The sequence below is a fragment of the Giraffa tippelskirchi genome, chromosome 3 (genome assembly GCF_054371585.1).
Source record: "Giraffa tippelskirchi isolate mGirTip1 chromosome 3, T2T-mGirTip1v1.2.pri, whole genome shotgun sequence".
In the NCBI taxonomy this organism is placed as follows: domain Eukaryota; kingdom Metazoa; phylum Chordata; class Mammalia; order Artiodactyla; family Giraffidae; genus Giraffa; species Giraffa tippelskirchi.
The window spans coordinates 130,410,381-130,435,899 of NC_137277.1; the positions used below are offsets into that span (position 1 = coordinate 130,410,381).

General features: G+C 45.5%; 1 long non-coding RNA gene across 1 annotated transcript in view; it reads right to left on the reverse strand.

Moving 5' to 3' along the window:
- Positions 1-22,485: 22,485 nt before the first annotated feature.
- LOC145543411 (uncharacterized) overlaps positions 22,486-25,519 on the reverse strand; it is a 66,144-nt gene continuing 63,110 nt past the window's right edge. The window contains exon 3 of the long non-coding RNA XR_014080700.1: positions 22,486-24,927. This is a non-coding gene — a long non-coding RNA (uncharacterized LOC145543411). The remainder of the gene's footprint in view (positions 24,928-25,519) is intronic.

The window sequence follows — 25,519 nt, forward strand, 5'->3', positions numbered from 1 at the left end:
GAAAGAGACAGCAATTATAGCAGAGTAGATGGGTACTTATTTCTATAAACAGCAATCCTTTCATCATTAAAACATTATAAAAAGCCATTTATGTGACAGCCTAATGCAGACAAATGAGACAGTAGTATTAGCAGTAATTAATCCCAGTTAAATCCAGTCAGAGTACCTGGGAACACCCTGCTCCCAACTCCCCACCCCTCTCCTCTTCCTCCCTAAAGCTCCCACCATTTGAGGTCAGCTCTTCCTGATAAGATCAGGCTCTTTCAAAACCAGTTCAACAGGCAAAAAAACATCAGCGCCCTCGGCTAGGGACCCAAAGATGGAGAAGGACTTCAAAAGAACCAGACTCCAAGTGGGAAGTGAGACATACACTCACGACCTGCAAAATAGCTTAAGCAGGAACTATTGTGGGAGTAAACACCAAGCAGACAAGAAGGATTCCATGAGCTTGGGGGAGGGAGAAAGCGCTATTGGGTAGGGGGACCTGGGATGCTTCACTGTCAGAAGGGGCTTTGCCTGATCCTGGAATGATGAACCATTTGGGAGCTTCCTTCAAGCAAGGAAGATGTCTTAGTCATCTTTATAATTCCCATGTCTGGTTTACACCTGTTGCCCAGTGGAAGGCATGGAAGAGAGTAGACCCTCAAGGTAGGGGGTCATGTGTAAGCAAAGACAGTGAAGAAGGGACACAGGGACATTCAGATGACCAAGATACTACAAAGTTTATGTCAGGGTCAGCCAACATCAGACTGTGGACAAAGTCCAACCTGCTGCCTGTTGTACAGCCTGAAAGCTAAGAATGGGTTTACATTTTTCAAGGTTGAAAAAAAAAGAAGATACATCTCAATTGTTTTAGTTTTAATATTGAAATTCAGATCCAGTGTCCATAAAGTTTTGTTGGAACACCACCATGCCCATTCATTTATATATGGTCTGCGGTTGCTTTGGTGTGACAAGGGCAGAAGTGAGTACTTGTGACAGGGACCATCTGGCTCACAAAACCTGAAACACTGACAATCTGGCCTTTGACAGAAAGTTTGCCAAACCCTGGTGTGCATGAATGACTTGCCCTAGAATTATGCAGTGCACAACCTATGACACCAGACAGGTAGCCCTGGCCTGAGATCTTAGTCCCCTCTCTGGGTTGGTTTCCACCTTATGTACCCTTTACTTAGGCCAACACTTACCCACTCTGCTCCACTCATGTGCCTTCTTGAACATCAGGGATTGTGCACATACTGATGAGACTGCCAGGAAGTCTCCTAGCAGATAATCACATGCAAGGATCCCCTCTTATCCTTCAGGACTCTGTTCAGATGACCTCTCCAGAGAGAAGCTTTCCTTCACCATTCACTTAAGGGCCTGATTTCTCTTCTTCCCACCATTAATTGTCCTCTGAAATGGACTGTGTGTGCATTTGTAAACTTGCTTGTATCCATCTTCCCCACTAGAATACAAGCACCACAGAGGGAACCCTGGGTCTTGTCACTATTGTGTCTCCAGCCCTGGAACCGCCCATGTCACGTAACAAGAGCTCAACAAATGTGTCTCAAATGAATTTAAGAATGCTATGCTAATAGGATCAATGGAGATGAGTTTGAGCAAACTCAGGGAGACAGTGAAGGACAGGGAAGCCTGGCATGCTGCAGTTCATGGGGTCACAAAGAGTTGCACACAACATAGTGACTGAACAACAGCAACAATACTAATAGAAATCTTTCAAATACCCAGGGACAGAAGACTCTATGATGTTATTCTATTTTTTTATATGTCCTAAGCTGGAATCCAGAATGGAGAGCTCCAGCTTTAAATTATATTTTATTTGTAAAATAACAGCTACTGAGGAAATTGCCCATTTCATCATTCCATGTCCATTCCATAAAATATTGTGTGAGAAAGACCTTACAAAATTTAATGCCAAGAAAATAAAAATGTTGACACTCCTTACCAGCACCTACTCTTGCTGACTATAAGACTAAGAGAGTCGTCAAGTTTCTCTTTCTGACTTGGCTTCCAGGAAGCCGATATGTTATTCTATTTTTATATACAGCCAACTGACCATTCAGGTGTAAAAGCAAAATGAAAACATTTTAAGCAAAAAGCAAACAAAAGCCATGGGGAGACACCAGGGCAAATTACAAGACTCGTGTCATTCCTGTTTTGCTGTGTCTTCTGCCAAAACTGGGGACTGGGTGTAAGAAATAAAGACCATCTCATAGAAAAACATTACGGTACCCAGGACTCTTTCAGTTGCAAGTGTCAAAATCTAAAGTCAGACTCATTAAAAAAAACAAAACAGAATGTATGGGTCACAAAGCTGAAAAGTCCGAGGGGCATTCTCCCTTCAGGCACAGTGGGATTTAGGGATCAAATGGCTGTTTCTGAACCACAGCCTCTCTCAGAGCTGCTTGGCAGGTCTTACTTCACTCCCAGAAAAGGCTCTCTGCATGGCTGCAGGATCTCAGAATCCTAAAGGGAAGGACCATATAATTCATTCCTGCGAAGACTGTCAGGAAGCTCTGGTGACTCTGATTGGCCCAGCCTGAGTCACATACCCCTGGGGAGCCAATCACTGGGGCCAAGAAACTGGACTCCTCTGGCCAGCCTGGACCACTAGGGCAGCTGCTGCTGCTGCTAAGTCATTTCAGTCGTGTCCAACTCTGTGCGACCCCATAGACGGCAACCCACCAGGCTTCCCCGTCCCTGGGATTCCCCAGGCAAGAACACTGGAGTGGGTTGCCATTTCCTTCTCCAATGCATGAAAGTGAAAAATGAAAGCAAGGACGCTCAGTCGTGTCCAACTCTTAGCAATCCCATGGACTGCAGCCTACCAGGCTCCTCCATCCATGGGAGTTTCCAGGCAAGAGTACTGGAGTGGAGTGCCATTGCCTTCTCCACCACTAGGGCAGAGTAGTGGCCATAGTCTCCTCAACCCAAACCATCAACCAAGCAGGAATACTGTGGAAGAAGAGAAGGAGGATTCCCCCAAAGAAATGGATGTTGGGCGACACACAGGACACATGGAATGGGGCTTGGTGCTTGGACCTGTCTTCCACACTAGACTGTAGAGGGACTGAAGTCAGGAAACTGACTCTGTGGGGTAGAACCTGGCAGGTAGGCACCCAGCCAAAGATCGTGGCACTCAGGAGCTGTCCTTTCTGTTGGTCTTGGACGTTATTATGTGACTTAGGGTAAGAAAAAAGGCCACTGACTGTACCACCCAGAGCCAAGAAAAAAGTTCAGAACTGGGGATGAAATCAGTACCAGGAGTCCTGAATGGGAGGCAAGAGCTTTGATGCAGGGTCAGCCCCAGAGCCCAGGGACTATTCAAATTCAAGGCTGCATCAGCACTGAAGGAAGCAACAGATGGGATGACTGGTATGAGCGCCATCTCACCTGCCTGGGTCCAGGCCCTGGAAGCCAGCCACCAGGCAACCTCAGTCCATTTTGCACCGTGTCCCTGGGGACATCCAAGGTGGCAGGAGTGGGAGCTTTATGTAGATGTGTACAGTCAGGAAGGATATCTGGGAGCCTTCACACAGGAAAGAGAACGAGAGAGATGCAATAAAAAAAGGAATTGGGGCTCACATTACCCCTGTTCTGCCTCCCCTCTCATGTTAGTTTTCCCCTCTTCCATCCAAGAGGCCCACAGTTTTTTCACCTGCAGAAAAGGTAGAGTAGCAGCATGTGCTTCATGGGGTGATTGAGTGGAGTAAAAGACACAGTTGATGCAATGCAGTTAGCATTGCACCTAACACAGAGTCAGCATTATTTTTCAATATTTATAGTCATGGTGATACTAGATATGCACTGGGGGTGAATGAATGAAGGAACAGATGAATTCTTCCAGGTAGCTATGTGGCTCCCTTCAAAATGACATATCCCCCTGACTTATACAAAGACGAGTTCCTCTCATTATTTTTCTAGTTAACTGAAAAAAAAAATCCAATTTGAGCAAACTCTCCATCCACCTCTTGTTGCATCCTGTGCAAACGGCTTCCTTAATTAAAAGATCTTAATCACTGCCTCGCTTTTCCCATAGAGCTTTCCAAGGGGAGGCAGGCTCTGCCAGGGTGGGTCCTGCAAAACATCGGAGGGAGGGAGTCACCTTCCTCTGCAGGCACCTTGGAAACTCCCAGCATTGGGCTCCCTCTCCCCCAGTCTCAATCGGCACTCCTATCTCGCATCACCTGACTCCTCCCTCTTCCTAACAATCTTCATTCTCTTTGAGACTCTCTGTCTTCTTCACTGTTTCTCTATCTAGGCCTATCCTGGTCAGTAGGTCACCCTGACCTCTGTGTTCGCACCTTATCTCCCTCTTTCAGTAGATTCTGCATATTGAGGCTGGTGGCAGGTGCTGCTTTCACAGCCTTTGGACTTGGTTACTATGGAAACTCCTTTAAAAACCAACACATTGCTCACTTGATGATGCATCCTTGGATAATTTCCACCTAGGGGCCTTTCCTCTGGTCCCTCCTTACATTTTGCTCAGACCCAAGCCTTTTCTATTTCCTCCTTCAAGATACAGATACACAGTCTCAAGTTTCCCTTCTCCAAGAAGCTTTGATTGTGGTCATAACAACAACAATGATGATGAAGATGATTTCTAAGTCCTCCCACCTTGCATAGAACTCCTTTCAACCTCCAGCTTCTGAGGCTATCACTGGCATGGTACATTGAGCCCCAGCTGGTCCATGACTGTGCAGCAATCCTTAGGGAGCCCCCACCACCATGAATCTATCCATATCTGTCCTTATCTGCCCTCCCTGCAAGTAGTCAGGTAAACACTAGCCAAAATGGGGTTGGCTTTCCATGGGGTCATATTTGAACAGTCTATGACAGCTTCACTTGACATGCTTTAGGCCAAAGTTGTGGCCTGAACATAGTTTATAAAAAGAGATGGTTTATTCCAGATGTCCAAGAGAATGTGGATTGCGGGTAACCTGAGGCAAGCATTAAAGCTAAAGTCACGGAACTGGTTGTTGAGCTCTGGGCACTGAGCAGGTGGGATAACCCTCGTTTCCAGGAAGGCCAGTGGGGCCTGGAGATCCTCTTCTGGACAGCTATGAATGGTGGATGGGCCACCAGGGAGTGTGAGTCAGGAGGAGTGGGGAAGGAAAAGACGATATTTTCAACTTAAAAAAGACCATAGAGATCTCCTATTCTGGAATTTTTCACATCGTTTTTGAGCCTCAGAAACTTCTTCAAAGAAAATACTTTGCAAAAGCCCCAAACAGATGTTCTCTGATTTACTTCATCCTCAAGTTCAGAAAGGCCTTGACTTGCTTATAGAAATCATTTTATAGGTCAGAGATGGTGGAATAGGGGCAATTCCATGTGATTCAAACTAATACAGATGCTTCAGGATACATTTTTATCCATTTTTACCAGCACTGGCAGCCTCACCACTCACTTTAAATCTAAGGAACCACAAAGTCCGCACTGGATTCACTGTCCTTTTCCTTTTGTGAATGTCAAACAAACTTGCAGCCTTGGTTCAGATGGTGGTTTTGCAGTCATTACCAGAACATAATAGAAGGATAAACACAGGCTACACTGTGGAGCATGAGCAGGTGTGCTGAGAATCCACATTGTCCCAGAGACAAACAGGGAAAATGTGTGTATTCCTGGTGCTGTCATTTCTTTCCCACCTGCAACTATATTTGAGAGAGCTGTTGTAAATAGTTTGATACATTTCCTTCCAATCTTTTTTTCAAAAATAAATAGAAATACAGTGCTAATATAAGCAAACATTTTTAACAAAAGTAGAGTCAAATATACCTATTGATTATAAATTTTTTTCAATCAATACTATATTGTGACTGGTGTGGGTTGTCATGCCCTCCTCCAGGGGATCTTCCTAACCCAGAGATCAAACCTGCATTTCTTGTCTCCTGTATTGGCAGGTGGGTTCTTTACAACTAGCGCCACCTGGAAAGCCCCATATTGTGACTATGTGTTTATATCAGCAAATATACCTCTAACATCAATACTCTCAATTACTGTGCAATGATACATTGTAGAGTATAAGTAATAAACTATTTAGCCATATGCTAACTGATGTACATTAAGACTTTTTCCCCCTTTTTGTTATAAACATCATGTTGATAAAAAGTTCTTATACACATATCTCTGCTTATTTCCTCAAATATTTCTTTATAAAAGTGGAATTGTTGATCCAAAGCAGTATACACTAGTGTAGACATTGTTGGTTAGCTGACCAAACCCCCATGCACAGTCCCAATTCCTAGTCACACTGTATACTCACTATGGCTTTTATTTTCTGTATCTGATGACATCTGGGGTCTTGCTGACTTTGGAAAGACTGCTCTCCCCTTTCAGGGTTCGGTTCAGTTCAGTTCAGTTCAGTTCATTTCAGTCACTCAGTCGTGTCCAACTCTTTGCAACCCCATGAACTGCAGCATACCAGGCTTCCCTGTCTATCACCAACTCCCAGAGCTTACTCAAACTCATGTCCATCAAGTTGGTGATGTCATCCAACCATCTCATCCTGTGTCACCCTCTTCTCCTCTCACCTTCAATCTTTCCCAGCATCAGGGTCTTTTCCAATGAGTCAGTTCTTCACATCAGATGGCCAAAGTATTGGAGTTTCAGCTTCAGCATCAGTCCTTCCAATGAATATTCAGGACTGATTTCCTTTAGGATGGACTGATTGGATCTCCTTGCAGTCCAAGAGACTCCCAAGAGTCTTCTACAAACCATAGTTCAAAAGCATCAATTCTTCAGCGTTCAGCTTTCTTTATAGTCCAACTCTCACATCTGTTAGCTACTTCTTAACAATAGTATTCACTTATTAATGATAGTAAAGGATTCACCTGCAAGGGGGATTTTTAAATAGGAACCAACCCACCCAGAGCTCACACCCCACCACCTCCTTTATTGGACTCTCTCACTTGGAGTCCCTTTCCACCTATCCTAATACCTGAAGGCCAGATACCAGGCAACCTGGGACAAGCCCACTGAGCTTATTCAAATGCTGATCTAAGCCGCTGACCTGGCCTCAGCCTTTCCTTCCCAAGCAGATTACAGTCACACTCACATGTGCCCCTTTGTCACCCTGCCTCCTGACTGACCCTTGTTCTTCCCCATGTAGCCTGTCCCTTCCTCTCAGGGACTATGATTTAGCCTTTTCAATGACAATCATCTCCTGACCCTGTTGACCTTAATTTTCTATTAATATGTGCATGTGTGCTCAGTCATGTCAGCTGAGCCTATGAACTGTGAGCCTATGAACTGTAGCCCACCAAGCTCCTCTGTCCATGGGATTCTCCAGGCAAGAATACTGGAGTAAGTTGCCATGCCCTCCTCCAGGGGATATTCCCAACCCAGGTCGCCTGCATCTCCTGCATTGGCAGACGGGTTCTTTACCACTGAGCCACCTGGGAAGTCCTTCTATTAATACACTACATTTTAAAACACATGGCAGGGGCATGAAGCACAGGCCTGTCCACCTCTGTTTCTTTTGTGGCCAGTGCAGAGCCTGCAGACAGAAAGTTCTTAGGCCTGGCAAGCTGCGTATTTCAGAATGACTCTTCTGTGGTAACAGGGGGATAGCTTGGGCCCAGTATTGACCTCTAACAGAACAGACTCACCAGTAGCCCCACACTCACCACCTTCTCTGGTTACGTCTCCATCTGCCGCTCCCTCGAAGGGAAAGTGGATGATCTGGATGATACCCTCTTCTGCCACATCTTGCCGGCTGGCTTTCCAAACACAGGTATGAACTCCAGGTGGGCAGACTTCTTGAACCTGTACCTTGATATAGTTCCAAATGCATAGCTTAGATATATGGGCATGGACAGAAGTCAGAATGTGAAGGAAGCAAAAAGAATGTATTAGACCAAACAAGTTGGTGCTGTTGGAAACAGGGCAGAAAAAATTTTAAATCACAGATGCTGGAGTTAAACAACCTGAATTTGAATCCAGTTATGTTATTTGTGAGCTTTGGAAAATTTCTTAGGCTCATTGAAGGTCAATTCCTTCATCTCTAAAGTGGAAGAAAAATAACCTATCTTAAAAGATTGTTATTAGACTCAAATGAAATCATACATATAAAGCACTCTATTAGTTAGAATTCTTTCAGTTGCAAATAACATAAATTAAACCCTTCCCCAAAAAAAGCATATTAATTAATCACACAACCTGGAAGTCCAGAGTTGTTTGTTTCAGGCAGCATTGGATCCACAGGCTCTAAGGGCATAACTGGGACTCAGCCTTTCTCTCTGCTGCTCTTGGCTTACAGTCCTTTGCAGAGAGACTTTCTGCATGTAGTGCCTAATTGCCATTGGAGACCAACAAGCCTTCTTCATCCCTATTGCTTATGATCCCAGAAGAGAAAGGATGATTTACCTACCTGGGTTTCAGTAGGAATCCTGGGAAGTTCTCTGATTGGTCCAGTTTGACTCATGTGTCAGCCATCAATCAATCAACTCTGTGGTCAAGACCAGCCATGTGCCTGCCCCAGGTGGGAATCAGGGGAGTAACACCAGAAGTGGTTGCATAAAAGTGGGGATGCTGAAGCCAACAGCCCGTGTCCATTACATGTTTTGGCAGAAATTGAAGCTGAGTTTACAAAGTGACACCCTTTGGGGGAACTCTGGCCTGTAGACATGTTCTGTGTGACTCACACTCACACAGAGTTGTCAGCAACGGATATTAAATGAACACATTAAATATTTCTGTGGGAAGTATAAATTATCACAGCTCTCATGAAGGGCAATGCAACAATAACTATCTAAATTAAAATGTACACGCTTTTGACCCAGCAACTCCACTTCTAGGAATTTACCCTACAATTCATTCACACACGTATAGTTCTGGGAAATGACTACATAGAAAGTTCTGAGTACAGTTTATAAGAGCAAAAGACTGGAAACCACCTAAATGCCCATCAACAGAGGATGAGTTGAAGGAAGCACGATAGACTGGTTCAAAGGAATTTTAAAAACAAGAAAACCTGAAAAAAAATATCCTAATGAACCGATATGGACCAGCTTGCAAAACGTTTTGTTGAGTGAAAAAACAAAGTTCAGCATAGGGCACATAGCATGATACAGCATGGCCCAGTTTTTAAAGAACTGAGGAACCCTGTGTATGGGAGTGCATGTGTTTGTGTGTGTGTCTGCTTTCATGTGCTGGGAAGGATTCAGGAGAAACTGGTAACAGTGGTAATCTGTGGGGGGAGAGAGCTGAAGGGGTAGGTCTGGAGGATAAAGTGAAAGGTCAGCTTTTCACTGAATATTGTAGTATTTTATTAGCTCCTACTTACATTATGTTTTTGAATCATGTGAATATATTACCTATTTTAAAATAAAGCAAAAACATTATTGTCCAAATAAGGTAATGTTAAGTACCTTGTGTGGTCAAGGTTTATATTTAGAGTTCATACACAGCCTGGAATCTCAAAGGAAAAGATCTCAACACATTTATTTCTTCGGCTTTTTCTCCACATCGCTAACCACCTAGGTGTTTAAGAAATACAGGATGGTTTCCGTGGGATGAAGTGAATCAGGGAAGGCTTCCCGACAGAAATTTCCAACAGACTCTGGAAAGATGAGTAAGTGCTGAGGGTGTACAGAAGGAGGTGGGGTTTCCAGGCAAAGGGAACAGCACGTGACTAAAGCCTCCGCATTTGCAGACAACATTATGAGAGGGCCGGGCCAAATTCCAAGAAGCTGGAGGAGGATGTGTGCTAGGAGCAGGCAAGACTAGGGAGGTCAGCTAGGTCAGGTCACCACAAAGCAGGTGATGCGACGTCATCAATGTCCCATGTCACAGTGTCCCCATGTCAGCAGGGATGAAGGAAATCAGGCCTGACCAAACCACAGCCCCGGAAGCTAATGAAAAGGCCCAACACCCAGGGACCAAAAACGCCCCCTCTTTGGTGGCTTCATCTTCACAGACCGCGTTTGCGGCCTTCCAGTTATAGCATTCTGCCTTCAAAAGGAAGAAGCCAATTACCCCTGCCCCGTGAAGCTGGCTGTATTTAACCCTCCTCCTGCCAAGCCCCTGTCTACAGCTGGTGGAGCACGGTGTCTCCCAGGGCAGAGCCACCCCAGCCCATCCCTTCCTGTTTACCACCCACAGCATCTTCTGTTTCTGGAAGGCACCAAATTTTGTAGCAAAGTTGGAAAGAAACCAGCTGTTCTGGAGCTTCACCCTTGGGCCCCAAGGCTCTCCTTGCCCTCCTCCACCTCCCTTCCCAGACCTCTCTTCTCGCAGATTCTGTCTCCTCTTCCCATCATATCTAGTCCCAGACATGAATTACCCTTGACCGCAAGGGAGACTGGGACAGCCAGATGCCCTGTCTGTCCTGCTGTCCCACCAAGGGGCAAGGGACTAAAAACTCTGGTGAGAGGCTCTCTGTCCAGGGAGAATGTGCTGAGAAGGGGTGGCAGCTGGAGGGAGTGGGGATTCAGAAAAGGCCTCAGGACCTCTGCAAGCCCACCTCCCATACTGACTTCTGCTCAGCACTGAGCAAGTCCAGCCTGAAGCTGGGGATTTTGATGTTCTACAAGTTCAATCTGAAAGGCTTAACAAAATACTTTCTCACTTTTAGAAAATTACATATGTAGTTCATAGTTCATATTGATTATTTTTTAAATCAGAATATAGAAGTAAGCAAAAGAGAGAGAGGGAATATAAAACAACTTGTGAACCCATTATCCTAAGACATTGATATTTATTGTTGTCTTTCAGTCACACAGTTGTGTCCAACTTTTTGCAACCCCATGAACTACAGCATGCCAGGCCTCCCTGTCCCTCACCATCTCCTGAAGTTTGTCCAAGTTCATGTCCATTGCATCAGTGATGCCATCTAGCCATCTCATCCTCTGATGCCCTCTGCTCCTTCTGCCTTCAATCTTTCCCAGCATCAGGGACTTTTCCAAGGAGTCAGCTGTTTACATCAGATGACCAAAACACTAGAGTTTTAGCTTCAGCATCAGTTCTTCCAACAAGTATTCAGGGTTGATTTCCCTTAAGATTGACTGATTTTATCTCCTTGCTCTCCAAGGGACTCTCAAGAGTCTTCTCCAGCACCACAATTCAAAGGCATCAATTCTTCAGCGCTCTGCCTTCTTTACGGTCCAGCTCTCGCAACTGTACATGACCACTGGGAAGACCATAACCTTGACTATATGGTCCTTTGTTGGCAGAGGAATGTCTCGGCTTTACAACACACTGTCTAGATTTGTCATAGCTTTCATGCCAAGAAGCAAGCATCTTCTGATTTCATGGCTGCAGCCACTATCCGCAGTGATTTTAGAGCCCAAGAAGAGGAAATTTGTCACTCCTTCCACCTTTTCCCCCTCTATTTGCCATAAGGTAATGGGGCCGGATGCCATGATCTTAGATTTTTTAATATTTAGCTTTAAGCCGGCTCTTTCATTCTCCTCCTTCACCCCCATCAAGAGGCTCTCTAGTTCCTCTTCACTTTCTGCCATTAGAGTGGTATCATTCACATATCTGAAGTTGCTGATGTTTCTCCAGCCTATTTTGATTCCAACTTACAACTCATCCAGTCTGGCATTTCTCATGATGCACTCAGTGTATAGGTTAAATAAACAGGGTGACAGCAGACAGCCCTGACATACTCCCTTTTCAGTCTTGAACCAGTCAGTTTGATATTTATTTTTTTGGTATAAATCCCTAAGTTGCTTTGTTTTGTTTTTCAAAAAATAGAATCATATGGTGTATTCTCCTTTATAACCTGATTTTCCACTTACCAAATCATAACCATCTTTCTACAATAGTAGATACTCTTCTACAACATTATCTTTAATTAGCTTCACAGGACCCCACTGTTTAGATGCACCACAGTGTGACCAGCAGCCCCACATTATGATTTTATCCCAATTTTTTGCACTTAAAATCAGTGCTCCAGTGAATATTTGTATATATGTACCTTTTATGCTTGCTCAGTTACTTCCTCTATGATCAACTTCTGGAAGGAAAATTTCTGAAGGAAGGGCTTGTGCTCTTTTAGGCATTTGAGTTCTCCTACCAAATGATAGAAACAAAGTTTATGAACAGAATTAAATCCCATCCCTGATGCTTGTCAAAGGTATGGGTCCCCTGGATTGACCACACTTACCCTGGGGATGAGAGGTGACCAGGGCCAGCAGAGCAGCCTCAAGGAGGGACAGAGAGCCACAGGGAACACAAAAATTAAAAAAAAAAACAAAAACGTTCTACTGGAATATAATTGTTTAACAACATTGTGTTAGTTTCTGCTGCACAACATCGTGAATGAGCCATGTGCATGTTAAGTCACTCAGTCCTGCCCAACTCTTTGCAGCCCTATGGACTGTTGCCTGCCAGGTTCCTCTGTCCATGGGATTCTCCAGGCAAGAATACTGGAGTGGGTTGCCATATTCTCCTCCAGGGGATCTTCCCGACCTAGGGACTGAACCCATGTCTCTTAAGTCTCCTGCATGGGCAAGTGGGTTCTTTATCGCCTGGGAATCAGCCATATGTATATATATATGTGCCCTCCCTCTTGATCCTCCCCCCCACCCTCCCATTCTACCCCACTAGGTTATCACAGAGCGCTGAACTGAGCTCCCTGGAGCACAAGAATTAAGCCATATAAGGAACCTAGCCCATTAGACCAATAGCTTCATTTTCACCATGGTGATGCTTATGTGCTAAAGCGCTGCTTCAATCCTCATAAGTCCCCAAGGAGGTAGAACCTCTGTTTCCAGTTGAGGAAACTGAGGCTCAGATGAGTTTGAATGTCTGCTCAGTGTCATGAAGCTGGCAAGAGAAATGCCAGCTCCGCAGGAAGCCATCTGGTCCTGCCACATTCTGAAAAGAGGAGGGTGCTGACTGCAGCACAGCCCTCCCCTTATCCCCTACCTACCACTTCCCTGGTCACTGGCATAAACACAGGCCACTCAGAGCCAAGGGCAAGTTCCCAGATGACTTTCTTAGCAGCTCTCTGGGAAAAGCTGGCTTGAAGGGCTGGAATTCAAATCCAAACCATTTTCACGTGCAGTTGGTGGTAAGAGTGCAGACATTTGGGTCCTTAGACTCATAGATCCCTTTCAAGTGCCTGGAACATGCCTCAGTCACCAACTAGAAACAATGGCAGATGTAGAAGAGTTTTCACACTCACATTTCCAATAGTGGCTGGGAGGAATGACTGAAGGTCATGAGCTGTGTGGGCTGCTCCCCTCACCCTTGGACAAGAATCAGTGTCAGTTTTGATATTATGATTGCCATCTGCTGTGCTGTGTCCGACTCTTTTCAACCCCATGGAATGTAGCCCGCCAGGCTCCTCTATCCATGGAATTCTCCAGGCAAGAATACAGGAGCAAGTTGCCATTTTCTCCTCCAGGTGATCTTCCCAACCCAGGGATCGAACTCATGTCTCTTGCATCTCCTGCATTGCAGGTGGATTCTTTAGCACTGAGCCACCAGGGAAGCCCTGATAGTTGGTGATTGGAACCAACTAAATAAACAACAGTATCTGAGAAGCCCACGTCAGTTTTCCCCTGCCCTTCTCATGCTTTTCCCTGTCCTTCTCACCTTAAGAATCTGATCCCCATGTAGAAACATAGCCTCTATTGTTGAAAGGTTGTTCCACTTGAGATGTAGCTTCCAGTTACAGGCAGAAATCCATGGGCAGACTCTGCCTAGGAGAAATATTCTTGTCACATAAGAATCCCTCTATTAATCAAAAATCACATTATGGCTTCGAGAATGAAATTTCCTTTACTACTCTTTAATAATAAGCCCAAGATAAGATAAAATTGGTAATTGCACGTTCTCTTCTGATGGGAGATAATACAAGAGTGGTATAGAAATTTGACTTAAAAGAGTATATTCACTTGGCTAATAGGCTTCCATTATGTGTTCTTTGCTTATTCATTCATTACGATTTTGCCCCGTATGGAAAACTTTAATTGGAAGTTACTTATTACATTGTTCCTAAATGTTAGCAGTAGAGGAAAGTTTTCGATAATCAAAGAAGGTTGAATGCAATAGAAGCCCAGGATTTTCTAGACAGTTAATCCAGTAAAAGTAGATCACTTGTACCAAGCACAGGTGAGGGCTTTCTCAATAGATGACCTTCAAATCAGAGATTAAGGACCAACTTCATGTTAACAAAGCTCAGATATTTTTCAGTGAAAGTACAATAAATGGATTCTAAATCATATATTGACACATGCATTTTATTTCATTTATTACCCATATTTCAGAAGGCAGCTACCCCTCAGCTATAGTCCACAGTCAAGGGAGAACAATCAGATGCAAGGAAATCCTATAGGTTTGTTTTGTGTGATTTTTACCACCCTACAGGTTATGCCTTAATTACCGGCCATTAATGCCTATTAATCAATTAAATCATATTTACATTTCTGACACCAGCATGATGGACTCAAGTAGCTCTATCACAAGGGAATATTCTTGATCGAAAGGCAAAGCCCTATAAACACCTAGCATAACTGGTGTAACTGAAGTAGGAAGTGCAGTTCACCAGGCATTCTGTGATTTCCATCAGTTCCAGCTGGAGTTTTGTCCTTCCCTGGGTCATATCTCACTGGTACAGACTCAGCACCAGGGGTGTCTGTATCCAGAGAGCTTTGTGAATGGTGTTTCCCTAGGCCTCACTTCCATTGCAAAACAGAATAATTGAAGCAGATTTGCTTGTCCAAATCATTCTTTAGCTTTGATTTTTAACCATAAAATAAGGATGTGTTCATTTGCATTTGGAAGTATCTATGAGCCATACTCAATCCAGATCTACAAGGAAGGCTGGCAGAGGTTTACCATCATCATCGTTATCACCATCACCATCTTAGAGATACCAGAGCCAGAGGATTCTGCTCGTGCCCAGCACCACTCAGTTGGTAAGTGGTAGATCTTGTCAGGAGCCCAATCTTCTGACCCCTCCTCCCCCATCACAGAGCTGCCAACCGCTTCAGAGGGACCCAGGCGGAAAGCCCTCGCTAAACAAGCAAATGGTCTACTTTGGGCTAAATGGAAATTTGTAAATCAACTCCTCCCTTCAGATCTGGCATGTAACATTTATAGAGCTTGGATCCTTCCTCAGAGAAGAGTCTTGTGAAAAATACTTTCTGTAGTTAAGCTTGTGTCTAAGCTCTCCCTTCCCTTAGAGGTCTCTTTAATGAAACCTCAGGAGATTAATAAAATGAGATGGTAGCCACCTCAGTATACATTTTTATGGTGGCTCCTCCATCTCTCTTCCCCAAATCACCACCCTTAATTAAGAACACATGAGGACAGCACCTGGTCTTAGCACTGACAGGTGAAAAACTACACCAAATTAGAAAAAGCATCCCAGTGCAGGTCAACAGGGAGAAGGCAATGGCAACCCACTCCAGTACTCTTGACTGGAAAATCCCATGGACGGAGGAGCCTGGTGGGCTGCAGTCCATGGGGTCTCGAAGAATCGGACATGACTGAGAGATTTCACTTTCACTTTTCACTTTCATGCATTGGAGAAGGAAATGGCAACCCACTCCAGTGTTCTTGCCTGGAAAATCCCAGGGACGGCAGAGCCTGGTGGGCTGCCATCTATGGGGTCACACAGAGTCGGACACGACTAAAGTGACTTAGCAGCAGCAGCAGCAGCAGGTCAACAAAGCATGATTCCTAGGAGCTTGTGAGGGGGAATCTAACATAAAGTAAACTTAAGGGACTTCCCTGGTGATCCAGAGGTTGGGAATTCTCCTGCCAGTGCAGGGGATGTGGGTTCGATCCCTGTCCTGGGAAGATCCCACATGCCACAGAGAAACTAAGCCCGTGCACCACAATGAAGGCTCAGTGTAGTCTAAAATAAATAATTTTTTTTTTTAAAAAGGCAAACTTAAGGTGCTGTGGAGGTTCTTCCAGCTGCTGGCAGAGGCAGTGGAAATCAACAAGCTTTAGCCAGAGCTCCCAGGATACTCTGGCTTCTGTCACTTACTGACTCAACGAAGCTGAGTATGCTCCTTGCATCAATCAAAGAAACCACTGGCACCTACGTAAAGGAGCTCACAGTCTGGGGTTGTGGGGGGCAGGGGGATGGCAGAAAAGTCATTAGAAGATTATAGAATAATCAGTGTTGGGAGTCACTGTCCAAATGGGATAGGAAGAGACGCCAGAAGGGCAGACCTCACCCAGATTGGAGGGCAGGGAGGTAGGAGAGCCTTATCCATGGGGTAGTGCTTGAGCTGAGTCTTGAATGATGGGTAGAGGCTATTCAGATGGTCAAATAAAGAAAGGCTGTTCTAGCAGGGGCACAGCATGTGCAAATGCACATAAGCTAGAAGAACATGAGGCAGAATATCATGGGAATGGGAAGGAACTGAAAAACCTGCCCAAGATCTTCAGCAACTCCAGGAGCCCATCTTCCCACTGGCAGAGTACTCCAGAACCTCATGAATGTTCACTGAACACGACCAGACATCACCAGAGCTCTGGACACTCAGATGCTGTACAGCTAGAACCTGGATCAGGATTTGACACCAGAGAAAGGTCTCTGTGGAGCCCAGACCTGCCTAGGTCATGCCAGAGGTCTCCAGAGAACTTCCTGAAGTTCTCTGTTACTCAGTTTCCTCATCTTGCAAATTGGATTAATTACACCTTCTCTGAAAAGTTTTCCTGAACATTTAAAATAATGCCTATGGCACACCTAGAACAAAGGTGACAACCTCATGCATGGCCATTTCATTTCTGTTGCTATTATGGGGCATCTTGACTGGACTTGGGATGATCCTGGAGCCAAAGACAATGCCATCCATTCCACACTCGCCTGCTGAGTCTGAGTTAACGGCAGGTCTATGGGCTGACAGTGTTCATACCTCGAGAGACCAACAGGTTACACTCTGCCAATAACAGGGTTTAGCTCTCTTTCAAAGCCCACGGAATCCAGATACCACCATTTTTCTCTCCTCGTGCTTTTAAAGAATGCATCCTCCATTATTAGTTGAAGTCAAAAAAGAATTGCAAAGGTAAGTCTGTTGGAGGGAAGAACAATGTCACATTCTCAAGACAAACAGAAATGTTGTTGGAGTGTCTACCATTTGGATTGGCAGCACCACCTCCCTGCTGCCTGAAGATGTGAATCGGTAGTTTTCTTTCTCCATCATGTGATTCTACTCTTACCAATCAATTTTAGTGAATCTTTTGAGGTAAGAAAATTAACTTTATTACAGGGATGATTGATCATGCCCAGTTTCACTGACTCTCCACTGCTACCCAATAGATTCTGCCATTAACTCAAAATGAGGTCTGAGGGCCCCATATCCCAGTAAAGCCCTCAGCTCCAGGCAACCTGGGACCATTGGGCAGCCTTGACTGGGTACCAAGCAGTCCTTATGAATCCCAACTCCACCATGTAATCTGACCTTGGGCAAATTACTTACCCTCTCTTAGCCTTCACTCCTCATCTGTAAAACAGTGATACTATACCTATTACACAGTTGTGTGTGCTCGTCATACAATAGACAATAACTGAAGGACAGCTATTTTCTATTTTTAGTATCATTATTCTCTCCCTTCTTGACTCTGAAGGGATGTCCTGTGGCTGAGTACCTTCGCCATCCTCATGAAGAGGCCACGCAGAGTCTAAGTGCTAAGCATGTGTAGGCTCCAGTCTCCCTTACAGGAACAGCAGCCTTCTATTCTATGTCGCTGTCAAACTATTGTGCCTCTCCTGCAAAAACCTGCAGAAGAAACACCCTCCTCCAGGAAGTCTTCCTAGGTAGACTCTGTATCCAATCTCATACTTTTCCAGTCTCCCAGCAGGAAAAAGAAAACACACTCAGATGAGATACCAAGGAGAATTTTTATAGGGGGACTATTTATAGGAATATGAATAGGACTTAAAGAACCACCATTGGAAATCAAAGTCCCAGAGAGCAGCAGCAGCAGGAAGTTGTATCCACCCCTTGGCCTGAAGGGAATGGTGTTTTTGGAGCCTGGTGAGAGCTCAGGCCAGGCTGGAATTGGCCAAACCCAGAAGCCAGAGGGCAAGGGAGCCTGGGAGATGCAGTACGTGCATGTCAGCTGTGGCCCCAGAGAGCAGGACAGGGAAGCAAAGGGATCTGGGACAGGGGCAGAAATGAAGACTAAAGCATACCCCTGTTAGTCCAGCTCCTCCATTAGGCTCTGCAAACAGGATAACTGGAGAGGAATCTGCTATCTGTGAGACATACATTTTCTATTTGAGGATCTGTGGTGAAGGCTATAGTGTCATACCCCACGATGTTCCCACAAACATTCAGCCGCGTCTTCTCCCTCTGGATTTTCCTCTGGGGCAGAGAGCTTGTCACTTATTGAGCACCTACCATGAACCAGGCAGTGAGCCCCATTTGACCTGCACAACAATCCTGAAAGGGCTCCTGGTTTGCAGGTGAGGAAACTGAGGCTCGTTGAAGCTGAGCCTTGCCCAGGGTCACTCAGCTAGAACTGTATCCAGCTCTGGCTGTGAAACCGTCAATTATGTCACCAGACTCTGTGGTTTTCATGAAAGATTGCCCAGCCTGCCTCCTTCTACCCTGGCCAGCTGCCCACAGCCCTTATCCAGGCTTTTATCTATCTACTACAGGGTTGTTTGATGGGAGCCACTCAACCCTCACACCTGAACCCAATGTTAGATGCACCCAAACTGACAGGCACTCGGTGTGGCTGTTTGTTCTATTATCACCTCCCCAAATAGTGTCGAAATCAACCCAACTGTACAATGCACGTCCTTCACCTGAAACTTACCTTCCACAGGTGAGATGCCAGAATGAAGCCAAGATAAGCTCTGTCCTGGCCTGCAAAGGGCCCTGATTTCTCAGCCTCAGGAATGAGAGGAGACTTCTGCCACCCGCTGTGATCCACCATTTGCAGAACTCCTACGTAGACAAGAAAGGGGATTAAGAGTCGGGTGATCAAAACAGAACAAAGCGAGATGACAAATGTCCACTACTGGATAATTTAAAGTCTTTTAAAAATAAGCAAGATTCTCATCTCCGTAGAAGCTTTTGGACGTAATTCTGCCTGAATTGGGGAGAGGAGAGAAGATGGGCGAGAGTCCCTCCAGCTTTCATTCAGAGTTCCATAGTGAGTGAGCTCAGTGTTGGTATGAAGAGGCAATGGCTTTCTGTTTTCAACAGGAACACTGGACAACCTTGAAAAGCTGTGCTCTCCATCCCCGTCTGTAAATGCAGCCACTGGGGCTTCCTGGTCCCCGTTCCAAGGCCCTTGCCCATCTCCTATCTAGCCTCCATCTCTCCTGCTGCAGGACCAGCAGCCCATGTCCTCTATTCCCAACCTTGTGGAGATGGAGAACAGCTGGGCCTTGACCCCCCCGGAGAATAACTTTTCAGAGATTTGTTTGAGTGGAAACACCAGGGTCCTGAGGAATTTTCCCCTTTGTTTGAAAACGAATGACTTCCTCCTTGGCTGCTCTGAGGGGTTTCCACCTGAGTTGTGGTAACTTCAAAGGCTCCCCATGTTCCTGCTGAAGAGGCCAGAGGCTCTCTGGGGCCTCCTCCCGCTGCTTCTGCCCAAGGCCCTGCAGCCTCTGCCTCGAACCCACCCCTCAGCAGCCTGAATCAGGGCCCCGTGCACACTTGTGATGGGCTAGGTGTCTGCATCTGCACAGATGTGTACCGAGACTTGTGTTTGGGAGTGTGTGTGTGTATCCAAGATGTGTCACTCTCTTTGCCCATTAAGAATCAGCCTCCGAGAGCAGAGAGACAGGAGGGGAGACAGCTTTCAGCAGAGCTTGCTCAGTTTCAGTTTGTAATAAGTATTTATGACCAAGTTACAACAAGCCCTGAAAAAGAAGCTTTTCATGGAAACACAGATACTTACTGTTGTGTTAATTACAGGCCTCTACTGGCTCTTCCAATATACGCTTTATGTTCTTTTTTAACGCTTTCCAGTGATTCTTTTCTTCCTTTTTTGAAAACAGTGCCCAAGGAGCAGCTGTTTTCTATATGCAGCTGGGCCCTGCAACAGACAACTGTTTCTCTTTTAGCAACTTTGTCAAGCTTATTGTGAGATTAATCTGACTGCAGGTGTCAGGTAAAAGCAGAACTCTGTTTGCAAAGACCAAGAACCATGTGGAAGGTGAGGAGGGAGGCCCAGGAGCCAGAAGGCACGTTGGTCAGAACTCAGGAAGCTCAAGAACCTGCAAGCCAGGCCTGGGATGGCCACATCCACCCTTGCCTGGCTGCAGGGCGACACCACACTTCCATCAGGGATGCCTGGGTGCTGGAGAAAGATTCTTTGCAAGCTGAAGAACAGAGCCTTTTAATTGCCATGTCCCCAGTGACATAAAATCTCACAAACAACCTCCATAAATCACACCCTGACAGCTACCGGGCTTGTCCAACGCTAAACACAAGTGGACTCTTCTTTTAAGTCGAGTCTTAAGTTGTAGGCAGCACCATCACCCTTCAGCAAACATCTGTAGTTCATCTTATCGTTTGAAGAAATATATGAGTTTCACTGTCTTTTTTTTTTTCCTTTAAGCCTTTTGCAGCTTCTGCTCCTTGATTTCTTTGAAGACCATCTGCTCCATATAAAACTGGGGGTGGGAGGCATGCCGTGCAAAGGGAACATTTGGGAGCTGTACAGGCTGTGAGAAAATGCAAACACTGCAAAAAATGTGTCAGCGTTGCTGGACAGACCACTAGTCCTCCTGAACCCCCGACACTCAGTGAGTGTTGAACTTGGGACCTTACTGGTGGCTCTGGCTGCCGTGTGTTCTGGTTCTGCTTCGTGGCCAGAATGAAGTCCCAGGGCTGGTGATTTTGAGAAATCTCAAACCTGGAAAATACATGCTGGGGTTGACCTCCCACACTCCCCTAAAGATACCCTGTGGACAGCAGGATGCAAAGGGGGACCCAGGTGCCTTGGGTGATGTTTCTCACAAGCATGGCAACAAAGGCCCCTGTCTCGGGAGTGTATGTCATGGCATGATGTTACCACAGGGGGGTAGAAGTCATGCACTTGGCCGTCCTCTCTGAAAAGCAGAGGGGAAAAGAAACCAAGCTCTCCGACGCCAAGAATGGCAGCAGGTCTTCCTGTCCCTCTGCCTGTCCCTCCCCCCAACCTCCGCCCCAACAGAGGTGTCAGAACTGAGGCTGGCTTCTCAGAGGCACCAGATGTTGAAACATTTGACCCCTGAAACCATCGCCACCCCCAGCCATGTCCGGCTGGGTTTCCTCGGCTCTAACGTGGCCCAGGCAGCCTGCATTCTCAAGTTCCAGGAGTACTGCTCCACTTGCCAGGAAATGAATTTAAAGGATGCTTTAGAAAACCAGAGCAGTGCCTGTTTTGTCATGGAAGCAAAGCTAAAATAGTGATGATGACGGAGATTATAACACCAGCTCTTCCTTCACCCACAGAAGTTTCTGTTCTTTTTATGTGTTGACCAGAGAGGTCCTTATAAATTCCAAAGCTTCCAACAGCCAGTTTCATTTTCCCATCTGCTCCACAAGCTCCAAAATGCTTTAGTAAAACTGATTAAAGCATTTACAGTTAGCATCCTTGTTATTAGCAGTATTAGTTTTATCACTAGAATTTACAGAAAATTTTGCAAAGTTCAAACTCAGTCCTTTGTGGGGTCCTCCTGTTTTTACCTCTCTCTGGAAACACAACCACACACACACACACAAAGATTTTAAGCGATGAAACAAGCCACAGGTTTTTAAGGCTCATTTGAGCCTTTGCCTCTGAAAAGATGGATTCAAGCATCATTAGTATTTTTGTGGTTTGTCATGGAAGGCCCTTCACTGGCTGAGAGTTCAGCGTCCAGCTGGATACCCTGGCCAGGTCTGGCTTTGCCCATGCTTAGAAGGCAGTGTAGGGCCACCTTCATGTAGCTCTCACTGTCGCTGTCCCTCCTCCCAACAAGTCCGGTGGAGAGCCCAAAGCAAGTAAGCATGAAAACACCTTTAAACAACAGCACAGATTTACCCAACTCTGTCAAGCCTGCAGATTTACGGGACAGAGGAAATTTTACCCGAAGGGGTGGAGGGGGGAACACTTTTTGTGTCAATCACCTCCTACAAGCTCAGAAAATAAACTTGCTTGCAGTTGCTAGCCACTTGGTGGAGATGGCAGAGAAGCCGCTTTCAACAGTTGATTCAGCATTAAAGCAGAGGGAGTAGGAGTTACGGTTAAGTCTTCCTCCCCCGCCCCGGGTCAGAGCCGCTCTTCTCTCTGAAGGCTGCCTCCAAAACCCTCAAGGTGCGCGGTGCCCAGCCCGGCGCGCGGTGCTCTGCGATTAGGGCCATGATTTGTTGGAGCATTTTTATGTAGAAGCGCCTGCATCCGAGGTCTGTTGCGCTACCTCTTTGACAGTTCCAGATGTTGTGAAGATGAAATACCTCCTGCTTGAGGAACTGTGCAACTAGGAGCCCCGAAAGGTGTTCTGAATGCAGTTTAAAAAGGCATCCATCTTAAAATAATTTCAACATCTCACTCATCTATTTATAAGCACTGTCAGGTGGCTTTTTTTTTTTTTTTTTTTTACCCTCTCAGAGTATTTTAAGAGGGTTGCTTTTACATCAGGATATTTTAACCAATGACACTTCAAACCTTTGCCCTGCTTCTTTCTCTGCCTGTGACCACCCATTCAACCTGCCTTCCCACACTGTGGATATCTTTCTACATCAAGCTTGAGGCAGAAGGGCCTTCTCTTCTTTCCATCGGGCCCATCACTATCAACAGGGCCTGACATTGGGAGGAAGGTGGAACCGTCCAGGCCTGGATCAACACAAGATTCATTGGAGAGAAGGCCAAAAAAAGCCCTACTTATTCCTCCAACCTCATAACTCACCACGCTGTCAACCTCTGCAAACAGCAAGGAGACCTGACCTTTACAGGGACTTTGGAGTGGGCTCTGAGCTTAAGTTTCCCTGGGTAAAAACCTGCTCCCAAGACCACCCTTTAGAAGACCTATCTCTCTAGTCCTGGTGCAGAGTAATGTTATTCTTGGGTCATTTAACTTCACTCTTAGGAAGAGTCAAGAACAGAGCTAAATTATAAATCACAGCCCTCTGGAATAGATTTGTGCAGAATGGACCAACCAGAGCATTCCTGCCTTGCCGGATCATGCATGGTAAAGAGATTATGGAAGGTAAAATTCGGCTAAATATGGCTTGTTTTGACTTCCTACATTCTTGGTTGCCTGTCTCTCTACGAAAGGTTAAGACCTAGGAGGGAAATAGCATCCATGCTGTGGAATCGCTCTCACTCCAGGCAACATTTCCCACTCAGATGGTCCATAGGTGTGACTGTGCAAGCTCACACTGAGGAATTTGATCCCACCAGATTGATATTCTTCATCTTGTGGTTTTACTTGGTCCCTCTCACAAAGCCACCAAAACAGAAGGCAGCAAACCCCAAAGCTGAACTTGTAAATCACTGTTCACATGTTTGCCACTTCATGTGGATGAAATTAGCCTTTTCTTCTCCCTGCTGTCATTAGATGAGTCCTAAAGTGGCAGTGACATCATCTCAGCTGATCTTCTTGCCTCTTCCCAAAATCCTTCAACCCATGTGGATAATGGTTTCTCAAGCTACAGTCTCTTGACACATTTCATCTTGCGGCCCCAATATCCAATTAAAAAAAAAAGATTTTCTCACCCCTTCCTGCTCATTTGACCACATATGTCCTCCAGCCTGCTGGAAGAGGGGAATTCTAGAGATGAGAATGATAATACACACTGTCAGCATCTCTGTCCTCTAACCACTGGGAGCCCACTTGCTTTCTGGAATATAGGTTTCTCAGAGCTGCTTCCCTGAAAGAACATAGTGGCTGGTACCCGGACTGTAGAAGTGGGTCAGCATGTGAGAAGGCCAGGATGCCATGACAGAGGGGCCTACACCCTACTCCTGCGTGCACAGAGAGGAGGGGTCTGCCAGCATGGTCAGACAAACATGAGCAAAGACATCTGCAAATTAACAAATCCCAGCCTCTGGGGCCATGTCATGCATTCGTCTTGCTGAACAAGGTAGAACTAGAAAGTAATTTTGATTAGCAGTCATCCAAGCTATTTATCATAGGAAATTACACAACTGCACTGGAGCTGGGGGTTCTCACCCAGTTATTCCTGCCTGCATTGCTGTGATTTCACAGTGGGAGGCAGACATGGCAGGCAGAAAGGTCCCCTTTGCCTAACTTCTGCTCTGTGAGAGTCAATGGATAAGGGACCCTGAAAGAAGATAGTTTTAAATTACAAGCTCAAGAAAACAACCAGAGGAAAAAGACTCCCTCTTTCATTTTGTCCCCCATATTAAACAAGCAAGCAAAAAATGTGTCTCCTCTTGTTGGGAAACCAATCCACCAGCAGTCCTAATGGAGAGAAATTTCCTCTAAGACATGAAAGAAAACTTGAGTTGAAAGGTTTACTAAGGGTGATGGGATCTTTATTAAGAATGATTTTTCCATAAAAGGAAACAACTCTGGATAAGAAGAGCATTCTAGAAGTGGCATTTGTAGGAATTTGTAAATCTGAGCCTAAATATCTTCTTACTCATCCACGCATTTTTTTGCAAACAATTTGTTTTCTTTCTCTATTTGTTCTGTCACCGATACAGCCCTTCCCTAGTGATCTGGAGCAATAATATTTGCTGGTGAATTTTCTGGAACCTGTAGAGGGAAGAAGAAATGCTCAAGAGGGCCATTTAAAGTGTTGAATGCATTTCTCTAGTCAGTAAAGTCAGACCAACAAATCAGCAGCAGCTTCACTTCTTACCCACCAGCCTTTGTTAGAAATAGAGTGCCCACAGGGTCTAGCACCAGAAACACTTGGAGAGATTGTGTTTTTTCTTTCTTAGAGACTTTTCTTCACCTCCTTGCCTCTGTCCATTGGATGAGTCTGCAGCAGGAGGGAGATAGTTGGGCAGGGCTCAGTCCAAGGTCCTCCAGAGGGCTGGGCTCCCAGGAACCTGCGAGGACAGACAGCTTGATGCAGCTAATGAAGGGCAAAGGTGGCACAGTTGGTAAAGAACCCATCTGCCAATGCAGGGGATGCAAGAGATGCAGGTTTGATCCCTGGGTTGGGAAGATCCCCTGGAGAAGCAAATGGCAACCCACTCCAGTATTCTTGCCTGGAAAATTCCATGGACATCGGAGCCTGGCAGGTCACAAAGAGTGACACTGAGTGACTGAGCATGCATACAATAGGAAAAACTCATTTCTTATCATTTCAGCCATCTCAATTGGCTGCCAAAGGAGAAGCTGTCCTTCCAGTTTTCCAGAATGGCTGTGCAGACAGGGCTAAAGCAGAGCTCTCCAAACCCTGCCATCTGGCTAAAACCTGAAAAATTCAGTCTGTGAAATGCGTGATTTCCTAGTACTTCCGAGTCATTCTTCTTCTATTCGAAAATATCCGAATTTCTCACCACTTGCATATAGGTGTTTGATGTCATTCTGAAGAAAGCCTAGATGGATATTTATTGGACATGATACAAACTTCTGAAGGACAAAGATTCCTTTATACACAAGAAACCTAAATATCCTTCTGGCCGTAGCAACTTG